Raw genomic sequence first — 20454 nt, 5'->3', positions numbered from 1 at the left:
GAGGGCAATGTGGTTGATGTGGTGCACATGGACTTCCAAATGGCGTGTAATAAATTGCCACATAATAAGCTGGCCAGCAAAATTGAAGCCCAAAAGGGACAGTGGCAGCATGGATATGAAACTGGTTAAGTGACAGGAAACAGAAAGTAGTGGTGAATGGTTGTTTTTCGGTCTGGAGGAAGTTATATAGTGGTGTTCCCCAGGGGTCGGTTCTAGGACCACTGCTTTTTTTGATATTTTCATGTATCTTACATTATTATATATAACTGTATCCTAACATGCTATACATGACTGTAATACAATGTGACCTGTAACCACCTTCATACCTTACCACCAGGGGTGCACTTGCAAGAGACAGGTATATAAGACAGGTCTCAGGCAAGTGCAGCATTCCAGGGCTGTGAAATAAAGGTGCAGGTCCAGAGTGACCTTGACTTCACTTCATGCCTCGTGTGAATCTGTACTGAGGGGACAGGACTTTACAGTGGCGACGAGTTACGGGATTACAGAATCCACAGAATGGTGAAAAATGGATCAGATGAAAAGTACAATGCTGGAGACAATTGGGAGGACTTTATAGAAAGGCTCCAGCAAAGCTTTGTAACCAAAGACTGGTTAGGAGACGACAAAGCAGACAAGAGAAGAGCCCATCTCTTGACCAGCTGTGGCTCGAAAACATACGCTTTAATGAAGGATCTGCTGGCACCCAAGAAACCAGCAAGCAAGTCGTTTGAAGATTTGAGCATACTGGTAAGAGACCACCTGAAGCCAGTGAGCAGCCTACACATGGCCAGACACAGGTTTTACAACTACAGATGTTGTGTGGGCCAGAGTATACCTGACTTCGTGGCGGAACTTCGGAGGTTGGCTAGTTTATGTGAGTTCTCCGATGAACTGAGGAGAGAAATGCTGAGAGACTTTTTCATTGAAGGAATAGGCCACGCAGGTATATTCCGAAAGCTCATAGAGACCAAGAACCTGACCTTAGAGGCAGCGGCACTGGTTGCACAGTCATTCTCGGTAGGGGAAGAAGAAACGAGGTTGATTTACAATACAGGTACGACAATTAACGAAATATCAGAACAAGAAGTTCACAGCATTAAACAAGCTGCTACCCCCACACACAGACAAAACCAGGAGCACAGGCTCTCGACAGCAGGCAGTGGCGCCAGAAGCCATCAAGGGCCACAGGAACGGCCGTTCACACCTCATCAACCCACAATGCGAGCAATCAACTACAAACTGAGAGAAGCTCAAGAGAGATCAGCCAGACACAGCTTATTCTTTGGGAACAATAAAAGCAGTCTATGCTGGAGGTGTGGGGGTGGGCACTCGTGAAGGGGATGTCGATTTCAGCAGGCTGTTTGCAGGAACTGTGAATATGCAGGGCATTTGGCCCACATGTGCAAAAAAAGCGCAGCTCGGCTGGTATACGAATCGGATGGGTCGGAAAGTGGACCAGAAGATGGTGGGGACAGTACCCCAGGATACCGATGTACTGGGGGTCAACACGATCAATGCCCGCTGCTCCTACAACAGGACGCCTCCTATAATGATGAGGGTCCTACTCAACGGGATATCTGTCAACATGGAGCTGGATACGGGAGTGAGTCAATCTCTCATGGGCGCTCAACAATTTGAACAACTGTGGCCGCATAAACAAGACAGACCAAAACTCAAAAAGGTTGGCACCAAACTAAGGACCTATACCAAAGAAATCATACTAGTCCTCGGCAGCGCCATGCTCTCTGTCACACACAAAGGGACAGTGAACCGACTTCCCCTGTGGATTGTCCCCGGAGACCCCCCAGCACTGCTGGGGAGAAGCTGGCTGGCAAAACTAAACAGGAAATGGGATGATGTCCATGCCATGTCATTAGAGGAACGGACCTCCTGCTCAACAGTTATAAAGCAATTTGAACATCTCTTTCAGCCAGGTGTGGGCACTTTCAAAGGGGCCAAAGTCAAAATCTACATTACACAGGATGCTAGACCAGTCCATCACAAGTCCAGAGCTGTATCCTATGTGATGAGGGAAAAGATTGAACACGAACTAGACATGCTTCTGCGGGAAGGCATTATATCACCTGTGGAATTTAGCGACTGGGCAAGTCCCATCGTCCCAGTCACAAAGGCTGATGGATCCGTACGAATCTGTGGGGACTACACATCTACCATAAACAGAGTCTCCCTACAGGACCAGTACCCGCTGCCCAGAGCGGAGGACTTATTTGCCACATTGGCTGGAGGTAAACTTTTCTCAAAACTAGACCTCACATCTGCGTATATGACGCAAGAATTAACCAAGGAATCCAAGCTACTCACCACCATCAACACACATCGAGGCCTTTTCATGTACAATCGATGCCCATTTGGCATCAGGTCGGCAGCTGCCATATTCCAGCGCAACATGGAGAGTCTGCTCAAGTCCATCCCGGGGATGGTTGTATTTCAAGACGACACACTTATCATGGGCAGGGACACCAACTCCCATCTCCGTAATTTGGAGGAAGTACTAAAGCGGTTGGATTGGGTACGCCTACGAGTCAAGAAATCCAAGTGCCTGTTTCTCGCACCCGAGGTTGAATTTTTGGGCAGAAGGATTGCCGCTGATGGAATCCGCCCAACAGAGTCCAAAACAGAAGCAATTCACCTTGCACCCAGGCCCCGGAATGTCTCAGAACTGCACGCCTTTCTCGGGCTACTCAATTACTTTGGGAACTTTATGCAGAACTTAAGCACGCTGCTGGAGCTTCTCCACGTGCTACTCAGGAAGGGGTGTGATTGGTTTTGGGGGGACGCCCAGGAACGTGCCTTCAATAAGATACGCAATCTTCTGTGTTCCAACAGTGTTTTGACTTTCTTTGATCCAGGTAAAAAGCTAGTTCTCACATGCGATGCGTCAACGTATGGGGGCGGGTGCGTTTTGCAACATGTCAATAGTGCAGGCAAATTACAACCCATAGCTTATGCCTCCAGGTCACTTTCGCGGGCGGAGCGCGGGTACGGAATGGTAGAGAAGGAGGCGCTCGCGTGCGTGTACAGTGTCAAAAAGATGCACCAATACCTTTTCGGGGCCAAGTTCGCATTAGAAAACGACCACAAGCCCCTCACATCCCTCCTATCCAAGAGCAAGGTAATAAACGCCAACGCCTCGGCGCGAATTCAATGGTAGGCACTCATGCTGGCGTCCTACGACTATACCATAAGGCACAGACCAGGCACAGATAACTGTGCAAACGCGCTCAGCAGGCTACCCCTGGCAACCACGGAAGGGTCAGACGAACAGGACTGTGAGATAGTCATGCCAATCAATGTCTTTGAGTCCACAGGTTCGCCCATGACGGCTCGCCAAATCAGAGCCTGGACAACCAGCGACCCCATGTTATCCTTAGTAAAAAGATGTGTCCTAACCGGTGACTGGGCAGAGGCTTGCAATGCCTGCCCTGAGGAATTAAAACCCTTTCACAGGCGCATGCATGAGCTATCACTACAAGCAGACAGCCTGATGTGGGGCAGCCGAGTAGTCATGCCTCTGCAAGGCAGAGAGGCATTTGTCCGGGAGCTCCACCGCAAGTACCCGGGGATCGTTCTCATGAAGGCCATAGCCAGATCCCATATCTGGTGGCCTGGTATTGACGCGGACTTGGAGTTCTGCGTCCGAAGGTGCACTATTTGCGCCCAACTCAGCAATGCCCTCAGGGAGGCTCCGAGCTCCTGGCCCTGGCCTACCAAACCGTAGTCGCGGGTGCACGTAGACTATGTGGGCCCATTCATGGGCAAAATGTTCCTCGTAGTTGTAGATGCATTTTCAAAGTAGATCGAATGCACCATTTTAAACTCGAGCACAACCTCCACCACTGTGGAGAGCCTCGCAACCATGTTTTCAACGCACGGAATCCCTGACATATTGGTCTGTGACAATGGTCCGTGCTTCACCAGCGCAGAATTCCAAGATTTTATAATTGACCACAGCATATATCACGTCAAGACAGCACCGTTCAAGCCGGCCTCCAACGGCCAGGTGGAGAGAGCAGTGCAAATCATTAAACAAGGCATGCTTAAAATCCAAGGTCCCACGCTGCAGAGTCGCCTGTCGTGACTGCTGCTGGCATACAGATCTCGTCCACACTCATTAACTGGGATCCCCCCCGCGCAACTGTTGATGAAAAGGACTTTAAAAACAAGGCTCTCATTAATCCTCACATACATGCACGAGATCGTTGAGGCAAAGCGCCGTAAGCTGACTGAGTACCATGACAGAAATTCGATGGGGAGATGGAATGAGATAGGGGACAAAGTGTTTGTACTAAACTATGGCAGGGGTCCCAAATGGCTTGCAGGGACAGTAACGGGCAAGGAAGGAAACAGGCCACTGGTAGTACAAATGGACAATAACAAAACTGGAGGCATGTAGACCAAGTCAAAAACAGATTTACGAACAACACTGCGGAACCAGAGGCAGACTACAATGTGGAACTCGCACCACACCTGGTGGACAGACAGAGGGAACAACCTGAGGAAAGGGCAATCCCAACAGACAGCCCAGGCGAGTCAACAACAATCACACCAATCGAAACAAACAACCCAGGCGAGATACCAGCAACCACACCCAAAGAAAAACAGACACCAAGGCAAACAACTGAACCACAACTCAGACGCTCCACGAGAGAGCGTAGACCACCTGAGAGACTGAACCTATAAAGACAATAAGACCTTGAGGGAGGGTGATATCATGTATCTTTCATTATTATATATAACTGTATCCTAACATGCTATACATGACTGTAATAAGATATGACCTGTAACCACCAGCATACCTTACCACCAGGTGTGCACTTGCAAGAGACAAGTATAGAAGGACAGGTCTCAGGCAAGTGCAGTATTCCAGAGCTGCGAAATAAAGGTGCAGGTCCAGAGTGACCTTGACTTCACTACATGCCTCATGTGAATCTGTACTGAGGGGACAGGACTTTACAGATATATATTAATGACTTGAACATGGGTGCAGGGCACAATTTCAAAATTTGCAGATGACATAAAACTTGGAAGTATAGTGAACAGTGAGGAGGATAGTGATAGACTTCAAGAAGACATAGACAGGCTGGTGGAATGGGCGGACACGTGGCAGATGAAACTTAACAGAGAAAAGTGATACATTTTGTTAGGAAGAACAAGGAGAGGCAATATAAATTAAAAGGTACAATTTTAAAGGGGATGCAGGAACAGAGCGACCTGGGGTATATGTGCACAAGTCATTGAATGTGGCTTGGGCAGGTTGAGAAGGCAGTTAAAAAAGCATATGGGATCCTGGGCTTCATAAATGGAGCCATAAAGCAAGGAAGTTATGATGAACCTTTATAAAACACTGGTCCGACCTCAACTGGAGTATTGTGTCCAATTCTGGGCACCACACTTTTGGAAGGATGTGAAGGCCTTAGAGAGGATGCAGAAAAGATTTACAAGAACGGTTCCAGGGAGGAGGGACTTCAGTGACGTGGATAGACTGGAGAAGCTGGTTGTTCTCCTTAGAGCTGAGAAGGTTGAGAGGAGATTCGATAGAGGTGTTCAAAATCATGAGGGGTCTGGACAGAGTAGATAGAGAGAAACTGTTCCCATTGGAAGAAGGGTCGAGAATGAGGGGACACAGATTTAAGGTGATTGGCAGAAGAACCAAAGGCGATATGACGAAAAACTTTTTTACGCAGCGAGTGGTTAGAATCTGGAATGCACGGCCTGAAAGGGAATTGGATAACTACCTCAAGGAAAAAAAATTGCAGGGCAACAGGGAAAAGGCGGGGGAGTGGGACTCGCTGAGGTGCTCTTGCAGAGAGCCGACAAAGTTGCGACAGGCCAAATGGCCTCCTTCTGTGCTGTAACTATTCTATGATTCTATATGTATCCCCTCCCAACTTAGCAGCACTGCTGGCCCAGAGTCAACCCAAGCCTCCACTGGAAAGCAAAATTGAACTTGGCTCACTCTAACGACCCCCTCCACCACAACAAAACTAGGCCAGGAAAACAACCCCTCTGCCCTATCACCACTAATCATTCAGAAATCTACCACACCCTCTTCTCACCCTCCCTTCCAACTCCAAAACCATCCTCCTTCCCATTTCCCTCCCTTCTTATTTCCTCTACACTTCTCCCTCCCTTCCGCTATCATCCTCTCCTTTCTCCTCTTTCCTTTCTCCTCTCTTTTTCATTCTCTCCTGTCTTCTTTTGAACCATTTCCATCTCCCTTCCTCTCCTCTTGCCCGTGCACTCCTCTATCACCGTCCTTTCACCTCTTCCGTCCATCTGCCTCTTCTTTTACTCCTCCCACATCTGCTGCCTTGCCCCTTCCCTTCCCTTCCCCCCTGCTTGGGACCAGTTGCTCCCCCCAGCTCTCTACCCCGATTGACCTGAATACTGTGTTTGGTCTTTACTCTCCATGTGCAATGCCACAGGCGATCAACTAGTAATATATTAAAATGAATGCAATTTAATTTGGTGACAAAAATGAGTCCAATCTTCTAACGGCTAATTAGGGCTAAAAATTCGCTGCATTTGCGCCTCCCATTAGCGGCCCTCGAGGGGTGCCAATGCCTAACCACACGGGGGCGATGCTGGCAACGTCTCCTGCCATATTGGGTGGGAGTTTAGCGGTAGCGCGACAAAGTTGCGCCCCGATCTCCTGCGCCCGGTGATCGTGACATCATTGCCGTGTGCAGCGCCCCGTCAGCGTCCCGGACCCCGCCCGAAATTGATTTACGCCCCCCTGGGCGATAACACCGACAGCTTTGGGGGATGCGTAGCGGGCGGCCGGCCGCTACCGGGGAGGAAATTAAAGGGGAGGTGGCCGAGTGCAGAAAAAAAAACCTTCCTGTCTGTTGCTGCTCCTGATGCGGTTTCTTCGCGGGGTCGTGTCCGCGATCGCTCAGCCTGGCACCCTGCTGGAGTGGTCCAGCTCCCCGCTGGTCCAGGTAGGTGCCTTTTTCTTTTGCAGAGTCAGCAGTGTGGGCCCTTCTCTTCAATTGAGGGAAGTGCCCCTCGAACGCGGCAGCGCCGCAAGGCCTAATGCATAGCGCTGCAGAGGCACCTGCCCTGATACCGTCCCGGGAAGGAAGTGCAGCGTATGGGGGCAGTAACCCGAATTTCCTGAAAGGGGCGGAACTTCCGCGCCTGACTCTAAGTTTCGTGCCTGCCACATGTTCCTGCCCCCAAACGGGGCGAAAACAAATTTCACCCCCCAAATTGTTTCTAAATAAATCATACTTCATTGCAGCCCTTCAGAGCCCTTTGCAGATTACAAAATAAAGCATCAGTTGATTTGTTTGCCCACATTTCTCACACGTTTTGGACCACAGTTTACAGAAATTACAGCAGTGGCATTTTCTTTGATTGGAAAACCTAGCTAAAAGATCAAACTTCATAGTGTGGGAGGGCCACCTACTTGGAAAAGTAGAAAAGAGTAGAAGGGAAGATTAATCAGCAAGTAATGAACAGAAAATTGTATCTGCTGCTTACTAAGTGAAAGGGACGTTCATAGAAGTAATTGGGAAAACAAATCCAGGGGGTAATGAGGAGAAGGTAAGCAGCAGGTTGTTGTGATCTGGAATGCATTGCCTGAAAGGATGTTCGAAGCAAAGGCAATGGTAACTTTCAACAGGGAATTGGATATGTACTTGAAAAGGAGAAATTTGCAGGGCTATGGGGAAAGAGCAGGGGGAGAGAGACTATTTAGACAGATCTTGCAAAGAGCCAGCACAGGCTGAATAGGCTCCTTATGATTCTATAAGTACTGCCCATTCTTAGTGATATTGATGAGATGGAGACAAGAAAGATTGCAAAGGGATCACCTGTCAGATGACTTATTTTTTTCTTATGTCCAGGAGTGTGAGAGTCATTAGAAAGAAAGAACTTGTATTTCTTTGGCTTCTTTCACAACGCCAAGACCGTCCCAAGTAATTCCACAGCCAATAAAGTGCTGTTGAACTGTGGGGCAGTGCGGCAGCCAATTTTCACGCAGCAAGATCCCACAAACATCACTGAGACCAATGACCAGTTAATTTGTCATTGGTGATGTTGGGGGGGAGATTTTGTGGAAGACAGGACAACTGCCCTGTTTTCATTTAAATGGTGCCAAGGAATCTTTTATATCCACTTGTTTTCTGATTATGGCTCTGGATGTTTTTCTACTTTAAAGTCACTATTAAAGTTGTTGCTGATGTCTGGTAGAATAGCATTGTCTCAGGACATCTCGTGAGGTTTTGTTTGGCCCCCAAGTTGGGTGGTAGGTCAATGGAGGGTCATGATACCCACTTACACTGTAATAGTACAAGGCAGTTTCAATGGACCAGCTGGTCTTTTTCTGCACCTAATTCTTAGGTTCATCCTGCACCGACATGTCAGCCTAAATGATGTACTCATGGGAGAGAATTGAACCCTCAATTCAGAGGTGGGAACGTTGACAATTATGAGAGCCTTGGGAGCAATATTCAAGTTAAGTAATGTTAAAGGGAAAAGAAACATTTGGCATGAATAAAAAGGAGACTTCTTGGAAGCAGCTTTAGCAATGGAGGAACGTCAGAGGAGATATGAAGACAATAATGTCAACAACAACAGCAAATAGCACCTTTAAAGTAATAAAACGGCCCAAGGCGCTTCACAGGAGTGATTATCAAACAAAATCTGACACCGAGCCACATAAGGAGATAATAGAACAAAAGAGATAGATTTAAGGAGCTTCTTAAAGGAGGAGAGAGAGGTAGAGTGGCAGAGAGGTTTAGGGAGAGAATTCCAGAGCGTTAGTGTCTAGACAGCTGAAGGCGGCCGTCAATGGTGGAGCGATGAAAATCGGGGATGCTCAAGAACAGAGAGAGAAGGACTAAGGGTGGAGACAACAAGAACAGGAGCTGGGAGTTGTTGTTCCACTTGCAAAGCGGAAACTGCCTTTGAAACATTGAAATCAACTTATTTTCATTGCCACATTGAAGGGCACGGAGGAGTTCCAGATGAAATAATTCAGCCATTCACTTGTGATTGAAATGGAAGTTGTCTGCATTGAGGCATGCAATCTGAAGGAAGTTGATGAATGTAAGCTGGGAAATGGCTTTCGCTGCACTATTTGGGAGGTAACGGTGCATAACTTGAAGGTTTTCGGGAGAATTCTCACTTGGCTGTTAACCCTGAATATTGATTATTTTTTTCCATGCGTGTGTCAGTTCTGTAAGCTTTTGTCTGCACAGCACACTGATCATAGGAACGGGAGGAGGCCATTCAGCCCCTCGAGCCTGTTCCGCCATTCCGTTAGATCACGGCTGATCGGTATCTTAACTCCATCTGCCCGCCTTGGTTCTGTAACCCTTAATACCCTTGCCTTCATGTTCCTCATGTATGCACTTCCTAAACTTTTAACATCAAAAAAACTATTCTTCTACTTCTATTACAAACGTAGGAAATTGACGGGCAGGAAAAGACCAACTGGTCCATTGAGCCTGCCCCACTCACCATGTTGGCTGGATCAACATGACTAGACACGTCCCCTATCAATTCCAGAGGCAAAAGAAAACAGAGAAAAACCCAGGGCCAATCAGGGAAAAAATAATCAGGATCATTCCTCCCCAACCCGCACAGGCGATCAAATCCAATCCAGGAGAACACACAGATCAAGTGTTAAAAGAAAAATGAAAGACTTGCATTTATATAGTGCCTTTCACATCCACCGGAAGTTTCAAAGCACTTTACAGCCAGTGAAGTACTTTTGGAGTGTAGTCACTGTTGTAATGTGAACGCGGCAGCCAACTTGCGCCCACAAACAGCAATGTGATAATGACCAGATAATCTGTTTTTTTGATTGAGGGATAGATATTGGTCAGGACACTAGGAATAACTCCCATGCTCTGCTTTGAAATAGTGCCATGGGATCTTTTACGTCCACCTGAGAGAGCAGACGGGGCTTTGGTTTAATGTCTCATCCGAAAGACGGCAACTCCGACAGTGCAACACTCCCTCAGCGCTGCATTGGAGTGTCAGCCTAGATATTTTTATGTGCACAAATCCCTGGAGTGGGACTTGAACTCACATCGTTCTGACCCAGTGCTACCCACTAAGTCACAGCTGACACTGTAAAGACACTTACCTTCTATATGATGGGATCTCTGCCCCAGTCAAGAACTTGCCCAGCTCCCTCTTGTGGAGAGAGCCAGCACCCACCACACCAGCCAGCAACACATTCTCGAGGCTCACTGCTCTCTGTGAACAGAACAATTGGCCAACATCCAGTCTATTCCTATTCTTAGAGTTTAAGCTCGTGTCCCCTGGTCCTTCCCACTCCCTCATTCGTAGTTAATGGGTGGAAAATCTAACCTATAATGAGACAAGGAGCGAACCAAGACTGGACGGAGTTTCCAGGCACAACGAGAGTTGGAGTCCATTGGATGAGGCCTCTTGGGCTTTACTGGGCTCTACAAGGGGGTAAGGGGGAGAGGCTAGTACCATAGAATCATAGATATTTACAGCACAGAAGGAGGCCATTTGACTCATCGTGTCTGTGACAACCGAAAAAGAGCTATCCAGCCTAATCCCACTTTCCAGCTCTTGGTCCATAGCCTTGTAGGATGCAGCACTTCAAATTCATAGCCAAGTACTTTTTAAATGCTATGAGGGTGCCTGCCTCTACCACCCTTTCAAGCAGTGAGTTCCAGATTCCCACCACCCTCTGGGTGATAAAAGTTCCCTTTAACACCCCCTCTAATCCTTCTACCAATTACTTTAAATCTATGCCTCCTGGTTATTGACCTCTCTGCTGAGGGAAATAGGTCCTTCTTATCCACTCTATCTAGGCCGCTCATAATTTTATACACTTCAAATAAGTCTCCCCTCAGCCTCCTCTGTTCCAAAGAAAACAAGCCCAGCCTATCCAATCTTTCCACATAGCTAAAATTCTCCAGTCCTGGCAACATCCTCCTAAATCTCTTCTCTAATGCAATCACATCACACCTGCAACGTGGTGACCAGAACTGTACACAGTACTCTAGCTGTGGCCTAACTAGTGTTTTGTACAGTTCAAGCATAAACCTCCCTCCTCTTATGTTCCATGTCTGGGCTAATAAAGGAAAGTATCCCGCATGCCTTCTTAACTGCCTTATCTACCTGACCTGCTACCTTCAGGATCTGTGGACATACATTCCAAGATCCCTTAGTTCTTTTACACTTCGCAGTATCCTACCATTTAATGTGTATTCCCTTGCCTTGTTAGCCCTCCCCAAATACATTACCTCACACTTCTCCGGATTGAATTCCATTTGCCACTTTTCTGCCCACCTGACCAGTTCATTGATATCTTCCTGCAGTTTACAGCTTACATAAGAACATAAGAAATAGGAGCAGGAGTAGGCCATTTGGCCTCTCGAGCCTGCTCCGCCATTCAATAAGATCATGGCTGATCTGATCTTGGCCTCAACTCCACTTCCCTGCCCGCTCCCCATAACCCTTGACTTCCTTATCGCTCACAAATTTGGTCTTTCTCCACCTTTCGTCCTCACCATCAACCCCACAGCCAAATTTTCTTATTATCTGCAATCATCCATTCTGCCATCCCACTCCTGTCTTACTCACTCACTCACTGACGCACTGGTACACACTGAACCACAAAAGTATTGCCCACTGTCAATTGCAATGAAAGCGCTGTTTGAAAGTGCTTCTTGGAGGCAGCATTGTTTACGTGCTCTTCTTCTGTAGGCCTGGGACAACTGAAAGCCGGAAGAGTTGGTGTATCTGAGAAAGCCAACACTTCACAGCACCAACTATGCCGAGCACGGAGACAGGTATCCGCACCTCAGAAGGTTGTTCAGAGTGAGGAGGTAGCATTGGGTGAGTCTCAGAGTTTGGATCAAGCAGAGTGGTGGGTGGCAGAGGTTGGAGCAGCCTCCGGAGACCCAGGAGAGTCCCTACCTCAGCTGCTGTGCCCGGCGTTCGGATTTCGAGGGGGCATGCTTGTAAAAAGAGATGGCCATCTGATCATCTGCAGGACTCACTTGTGTCCTCGTGAAACGCGTTTCTTGTTCCCGGCTGGCGATGTGGAGCTTTCCACTTGCTTGTGGATAAATGGCTGTCTGCGCTGCGTTCTGTCATGGGGTGTGAGGGCCTCATTAACCAAGGCCCCAGTGGCACAGGTCCCCCCAAACCCAGTGTCACAAATGCTCAGGCTGCTGCAATCGAGGCCTTAGGCTCCTATCCTACTCTCCCATCGCATCCAGCTTGACCTGCTAGGGGGAGTCACATTTGCAGTCGACAGGTTTGCCCCAGTGCAGGTCATCAGGCATGCTGAGGGAGTAGGGCCAGCAGTAGGGCTAGGCTTGGCACAGGCATAAATGAAGCTCTCAGAGTGCTGCCACCTCCAGCTTGACCAGCATCCTGACCTTGAATTGCAAAGAATGTACAGCACAGAAACAGGCCATTCAGCAATGTTTATGCTCCACCGGAGACTCCTCCCACCTCACTTCACCTTACCCTATCAGCATGTCCTTCTATTCCTTTCATCCTCGTGTGTTTACCCAGCTTTCCCTTAAAGGTATCTATCTGTACTATTCGCCTCAACCACTCCACGTTCCACATTCTAACCACTCTCTGGGTTTCTCCTAAATTTCTTATTGGGTTTAGTCGTGACCACCTTATATTTGTGGCCCCTAGTTTTGGACACCCTCACAACCGGAAACATTTTCTCTGCGTCTACGCTATCAAACACTTTCACAATCTTAAAGACCTCTGTCAGGTCGCTCCTCGGCCTTCTCTTTTCCAGAGAAAAGAGCCTGGCACAGGTGACAATAGATATGCCAGAAAGTGGGCAGGACCAGCCAGCCATGGGTGCAGTGAACATGGCAGGATCAGCTGTCGGGCCATCACAGGATCCAACACAAGGGGGCGAATCCCAACTGAAGCCCACTGCAGATAGCCAGCCAGCACACGTAACTCCTTCCACAGGGAATCAAAATGCACCAGCTTCACAGGGGATAGCACGGTGCTAAAATTGGTTGGCATCGCTCGCGCACAGCCCAAGTTCAGATAACGAATTGGTTGCACCGTATTTGAACTTTATCCCGAGAGTTTGTTTCTGCACTTGGTAGTTTAGGAAGAGTAGGGGATTGGGCTGCAGGAAGTGACTTGAGCCACTTGCTTGATTACACATGGAAAGGAGGAGCTTTTAAAGGGGCAACTTGGTAAACGTAGCTTGAATGAACACCTCATCTTCCTGATTGCTCAATGCCTGCATCCTGCTCTGCCCTTGATTCTGGATTGGCCTCCTCCTGCATGCTTAGGCCTTCCCTATACTACATAAACTAGTACCCACAGAAAGGTATTACGAGCATTGAGCATTGGTAACAAACTTCTCCAAGCAGAATTTCTACCTGTTTATTTATATCAAATGACATTTTCTTGCAATGGTAACTATTTCATTTAATTGCAAAATTGCTGCTCTTTGGGTCTTAGAGCCTTCAAGGATCAGGCTTTCTGTTGTCAAATTGAGAGGAGTTAACAATTTAGATCAATTGTTTCTGGATCTGCTGCTCTTGCATCTCTCCTTTCTGTTTTCCATGGTTCATTTTCCCCATCTCCCTTTCCTCTCCAAAGTCCTGGAGCGCATTGTCGCCTCCAAAATCTGCCCCCATCTTCCCGCAATTCCATGTTTGAACCTCTTCAATCAGGTTTCCACTCCTGCCAACTAACTGAAAGGGCCCGAATCAAAGTCACAACTAACACCCTCTGTGACTGTTACCGTGATGCACTATTCAAACTCGTCCTTCTCGACCTGTCTGCAGCCTTTGACATGGTCGACTACGCCATTATCCCCCAACGCCTTTCCTCCGTTGTCCAGCTCAGTGCAACTGCCCTCGCATACTTTCACTCTAGGACGTTTTACTACATTAAAGGCGCTATATAAATGCAAGTTTTCAGTATTGTTGTTGTTCATATCTTTGGTTTAGTTACTGCACTCAAGACTGATTTGGGGTTTGTATACACAGTTATAAAAAGACCAATAACAGAACTGTTCATGGCCAATACACTACAACTCTGCTAACCCTCAGTTGCCTTTGGAACCATTGAGCATTTAGCACACCATTAAGCAATGGCATTTTATTCAACAGATTATCACAATCCAGTTACATATAGATATCATCATATACTAAGTAAAAACAGAAAATGCTGAAAACACTTAGCAGGTCAGTCAAACATCTGTGGAGAGAGAAACAGAGATAATGCTTCAGGTCGATGAGCTTTCATTAGAACTAGAAAAAGTTAGAGATTTAACAGTTTTTAAGCAAGTACAGAAGCAGGGAAAGGGGAAAGGGAGGGGAGGAAAGAACAAAACGTCTGTGAGAGAGTGGAAGGCAGGAGAGATTAAATGACAAAAGGGATGATGGTGCACGGCAAAAGGGGCTAGTAATGGGACAATTAAATTCAAGGTTACAGCAGAACCAATACCACCACCTTTTTAAAATATTTATTCCTGGGATGTGGGCGTCGCTAGTAAGACCAGCCTTTATTGCACATCCCTAATTGCCCTTGAGAAAATTGTGGTGAGCCACCTTCTTGAACCGCTGCAGTACTGCTGTCTGAGAAAATGGGAGCGGTGGTTCTGAATTAAAGTTGTTGAACTCAATGTTGAGTCTGGAAGGTTGTAAAATGCTTAATCGAAAGATGAGTTGCTGTTCCTCGAGCTTGTGTTGAGCTTCATTGGAACAGTGTAGGAGGCCGAGGACAGAATGGGAGTGGGACGGAGAATTAGATACATATACTGAGCATTGTCACGGTATGGTTACAGAGATGATATCATCTACCAAGTATTCTGGTAGTTCAACGCTACACTTGATATGATGACAGGTGCTCACACCATGTTGACACATCTCCAGTGCCCAGCTGCCCCTTGCAGACAAATAATACAGAACCTGCCTGCTACTGAGGGCAACACACACAGCCTCAGATCCCATTGAAGGTCCCCTCTGTGAGATTTTTTTTTGAAAGAAAGACTTGCATTTATATAGCGCCCGTTCACGACCACTGGATTTCTCAAACATTTTACAGCCAATGAAGTACTTTTGGAGTGTAGTCATTGTTGCAATGTAGGAAACGCAGCAGCCAATTTGTGCACAGCAAGCTCCCATCAACAGGAATGTGATCAAGACCAGATAATCTGTTTTTTATTGATGTTGATTGAGGGATAAATATTGGCCAGGACACCGGGAATAACTCTCCTGCACTTCTTCGAAATAGTGCCTCGGTTTAAGGTCTCATCCAAAAGAGGGCGCCTCTGACAGTGCAGCGCTCCCTCAGTACTGCACTGGAGTGTCAGCCGAGACATTTGTGCTTAAGTCCCTGGGGTGGGACTTGAACCCACAACCTTCTGACTCAGGCATGAGTGCTACCCACTGAGCCACAGCTGACAATTTTAGCTTGCCGCATCCCTGGCTTTGATGCTACCCCAATGCAACTGCACCACCCATCCCTCCGTACCCCCCCCCGCCTCCACCCCGCTTACGCCCATTTGGATGGCAGTACACCTCTATCTCTCTTGCTGCACTGTAAAGAGTTCAAAAAGAGCAAGAGCCACAGTAGCTGAAAAATCAGCCTATAATGGTGAAGCAGAAGAGACAGGGGACAAGGAGCAATTTGGAATTGGAAGCGTGAGCTGAGGAAAATGGTTGACGATCGCTCGGGTAAAATGGAGTGAGACCACAGAGTGATTTAAAAATGAGGATGAGGATATTAAAATGGACTTTCAGCCAGTGGAGCTGGGCAAGGTCAATGACCACAGAATTCAGGATTAATTAAAGAGTTTGTGGAGAATGAAGGGTGGGGGAGGGGAAGTCGATGAGGAGAGTAGTGGAGAAGTCAATCTTTGAGATAATGAAGCTGTCAATTAGGCTTTAGTGACAGGGAGAGGGAGAAAAGGAGCGGCACAAGGAAGCAATGTTGGGGTGGAAAAATTTAGTCTCAGTGAGCGAGCAGATGTGGTGCAAGAAGGAGGTCGAAGGTCAAGCAGGATGCCAAGACTGTACGATCCCTGCGTCGACCTCAGAGCCAGTGAGATTGACGGTTGTGGAGTCAGCGGCATACAGGTGCTCACATGAGCTAAAGGGGATGGCGTTAGTTTTGTCAATGTTGAGCGTGAGGACATTGTTCAGGTCTTGATGTCAGACAGGAAGTGAGATAGTTCGGCTGTATGATTTCAAGAGAGGTGAAATTGATTGCATAAAATGGGAAATAATGATTCGGCAGCCATTTTACACCGCGCCCGATTTAAGTCAATGGAAAAGAAGATCGAGCATTGTGTAAAACGGAATACTGATTCACTGTTGCCCATTTGCACTACCATCGAAGGTCAATGTTCACCGCCAAACCCCCCACCTCTCCATAGCTCACGAACTTACCAGGCATCTCTGAGGAGGTAACTAAGTTAGCAGTCAGTATAATTCCTAGAAGAATCAGAGAAATTTGTGGCACAGAAGGAGGCCATTCAGCCCATCGTGTCCGTGCAGGCCGAAAAAGAGCTATCCAGCCTAATCCCACTTTCCAACTCATGATCTATAGCGCTCTAGGTTACAGAACTTCAAGTGCATAGCCAAGCACTTTTTAAATGCAACAAGGGTTTCTGCCTCGACCGCCCTTTCAGGCAGTGAGTTCCAGACCCCTACCATCCTCTGGGTGAAAAAAAGGTACTCCTCATCTCCCCGCTAATCCTTCTACCCATTACTTTAAATCTATATCCCCTGGTTACTGACCAGTCAGCGAAGGGAAATAGGCCCTTCCTATCCGTTCTATCTAGGCCCCTCATAATTTTAATAACCTCAATCAAGTCTCCCCTCAGCCTCCTCTGTTCCACAGAAAACCACCCCAGCCTATCCAATCTTCCCTCTTGGTGGATATTTCCCATTTAAATATGAAAGGGAGCAGCACCAAGTCATTTTCCATAAACTAAAAGGGAAAGTGGATTGGAAATGAAGTAAATAGAAGAAAGCAGAGGATAATGATAACATAGCAGGCCTCAGAGTAGGAAGCACCAATAGAGTTGTACAAGGATACATACTTGTCTTCTACCATTCACTATCTTTAATGACCTGCAAGAGGAGAATTAAGTAATATTATTCCATTTGCAGAAGACCCTAAACTATATGGGAAAGGAAGGTGCGTAGCAAAGGGTGGCATCATTCGACATGATTTTGTAAAGCTTAGTACATCAGATAGCAACAAGGTCTGCCTCCGCCTTCCCAAGGGCAACTAGGGATGGGCAATAAATGCCAGCCTTGCCAGGGGCCACCACATTAACAACAACAACACCAACAACGTGTATTTATATAGCGCCTTTAGTGAAACGTCCCAAGAAGTTTCACAGGAGTATTACGAGATTTTAAAAAATTGACACCGAGCCTCATAAGTAGAAATTAGCGCAGGTGACCAAAAGCTTGGTCAAAGAGGTAGGTTTTAAGGAGCGTCTTGAAGGAAGAAAGAGAGGTGGAGAGGTGGGGAGGTTTAGGCAGGGAGTTCCAGAGTTTGGGGCCCAAGCAGCTGAAGGCACGGCCACCAAAGGTTGAGCGATTACAATCAGGGATGCTCAAGAGGGCGGAATTAGAGGACATCTCAGGGCGGGGTGGTTGGGTGGGGGGGGCGGGGGGGTGTGGTTGTGGGGCTGGAGGAGATTACAGAGGGCAAAGCAAATGGAGGGATTTGAAAATAAGACTGAGAATTTTGAAATAGAGGTGTTGCTTAACCGGAAACCAATGTAGGTCAGCGAGCACAGTGGGTGATGGGGGAGCGGGACTTGATGCAAGATGATAAATGCAAAGAATGTGGAAAAGTGAAAAGGAATCTATTTAGATGTGAAAGTGATAAATTATGATTGCCCTGTGAATGGTTATATACTGAAGAGCATTAAGATTGGGGGTAGTCATCGACCAGACCATGATCAAGAAGGGTTAAGGGCATATTAGGATCTGTCCAATCGAGTGACAGGTTGAAGCATCTCATGTTAATTCTACCTCTAATTAAGGCCTTACTTAAAAGTGTGCACCTGTTCCGGTCACTTTGCATCAAAAAGGAGGTTGATGCATTCGAGAAGGTGCAAAAGAGAAACTCATGAATAATCCCTGAACTGAAAACAATTTGCTACAAAGAAATAGATTGAATTATTCAGATGGAAGGTTGATGGATGTATAGAAAATACAATACTGTATGCATCTATTGGGCAATGAGGAGAGTGGAGGGTTTAGATTTTACCAGATTATTTTAGTTACATCCTAGAACAGGTATGAAAGAGCATCAGTGTGAAATGTAATAAAGAAAGCCCACAGGATAAACTGGAGATAAGAGGGGTCGAGATGAACTTGTGTTCCCTGGCATGAACAGGGTTGGTAACAGCCTCAATATGGGATCGGCAGCCTTATCGCCCCGGTAGCACTGACGATGCGACCACCGCCATTTTGGAAGGGGCCTAACCGCCAAGTGCCCGGTGATCTGTTTCAGGCTGTAGGCCCATTGTAGTATGCAAACCTGGACCGTCCACACATCGACTAGTTCCGGTGGGTGGTGGGGGAACAGAAGAAAAGAGGCCCGGCAAAGGTAACTTTGATATTATTTGAGGGGCAAGGAGAAACACTGCTCCAGTCTGCCCCCCCCCCCCCCAAAAAAAATAATCTGGACCTGCTGCCCCAGGAGATGTTCCCCCCCCCCACCGCCCGCTGCGATCGTGCCCCCCCCCGACCCCCTACCCAACCACCACCCCCCATTCCATCCCAACCCACCCCACCACTCCCCCGCACAGTTACTGTTTTGCCGTCTGGGGCTGGCCCTACATTGGTAAGTCTCAATCTGGCGAGCTGCACAGGGTCAGGCTGCAGCTCCACCAGATCAATGTTAACGTGGCCGTTTCTTCGCTTTGAGCGCGGCCAGCCAGACAGCCAGTGCACGCCGCCAGGCGCTTACCAAACCTCAAGGGTCGACCCAAGGAGTGACCCCTTTCCAGCAGACAATGCTTTTGGAACTAAACTGACAACCAGCAAACTGCGAGGGAATAGCGATTCGAAGGGACATTTGCACAGAGCGCACAGCACAGAAAGAGGCTGGTCGGCCCAACCGATCCGTGCCGGAGTTTATGCTCCACACGAGCCTCCTCCCGCCCTACTTTCTCATTCCCTTCTACTCCTTTCTCCCTCATGGTGCTTCCCATTAATGCCCCTTACACTTGGACGACATGGTTCTTAACGCTTAGCAATATCGACAGACACTGCTGGAGATGAAGAGCAGGCCTGAAAGGAGAAAAGACAGGAGGAGATTTAGGTCAAGCCCCTGAGTCAGAAGGAGTCTGTACCTGAAATGTTTAGCTGTCTTTTCTCTCTTCACATGCTGACAATCTGCTGTTTGTCTTCAACATTTTCCCTTTCCATTATTTCAGATTTTGTCAGTATTCTGTTGTTGTCTCCTAATGCTCAAGGCCAAGCTGAGAGGGTTTTTTTTTTGTCTGTTCCACAATCACCTGCTTTCGATAGAGTTCCCAGGACATATTTAACTTGATAAGAAAAAATAGGGAATGTTATCATTTCTTAGCTTAGTAATAAATGCTGTTTCCCCAACCCCCCCCCCCCCAACAATGATTTAATTTCTGCGATTGTAAAAATAATATGTTTTGGCGCGGAATTAGACCCAAGTCGAGCTGCACCTTTAAGATAGTGCACAATAAGTCAATGCAGTTGTGAAGTAAAAATTAATTTAAAATTAATTGCCTTTTATTGATGCATTTAAGGGGAAGCTAGATAAACACACGAGGAAGAAGGGAATAGTCACTAATACATCCAATAAGGCACTATATAAATACAAGTTGTTGTTGTTGTTTGATAGGGTAGACATAGATAATGTTTCCACTTGCAGACAAGGCCAGAACTAGGGACCATAAACATAAGAAGGCCACTAATGAATCCAAGAGGGAATTCAGGAGAAACTTCTTTACCCAGAGAGTGGTGAGAATGTGGAACTCGCTACCACAAGGAGTAGTTGAGGCCAATAGCATAGATGCATTTAAGGGGAAATTAGATATGTACACGAGGGAGAAAGAAATAGAAGGATATGCTGATAGGCTGAGATGAAGAGGAGTGGGAGGAGGCTCCTATGGAACATTAACACCTCCAGTTGGGCCCAATGGCTCGTTTCTATGCTGTACATTCGATGTAAAAGTCCCTTCAAATGTAATTCTATGTAAGCACAATTTTCTGCGTGTATCCACGTTATGCACTGTTGAAATTTCATCTTTTAAGCAAATCACAGCGTCAAGTGTTACAGCTTTGCATTCTACCGAAACAATTCTTCCCTCTCCCCTCCACCCCCACCCGAAGTGTTTGAATGACGTTTGCAGTTTTATTTCTTTGCTTGTTTTGATTCTACGAGGGACGAGGCCCAAGGGGATGCATGGCCCACTCCTGTTCA

At 47.2% G+C, this 20454-nt stretch overlaps 1 protein-coding gene across 1 annotated transcript in view; it reads left to right on the top strand.

Annotated features, from left to right (window-relative positions):
- The window catches only part of adgrb3 (adhesion G protein-coupled receptor B3), a 920563-nt gene that overhangs the window by 346882 nt on the left and 553227 nt on the right, over positions 1 to 20454 (top strand). The window lies entirely within an intron of this gene.

This window comes from Pristiophorus japonicus, chromosome 7 (assembly GCF_044704955.1).
Source record: "Pristiophorus japonicus isolate sPriJap1 chromosome 7, sPriJap1.hap1, whole genome shotgun sequence".
Taxonomy (NCBI): Eukaryota; Metazoa; Chordata; class Chondrichthyes; family Pristiophoridae; genus Pristiophorus; species Pristiophorus japonicus.
Note: the sequence above shows the minus strand (reverse complement) of the source record. Positions and strands in the feature narration are given on the sequence as shown.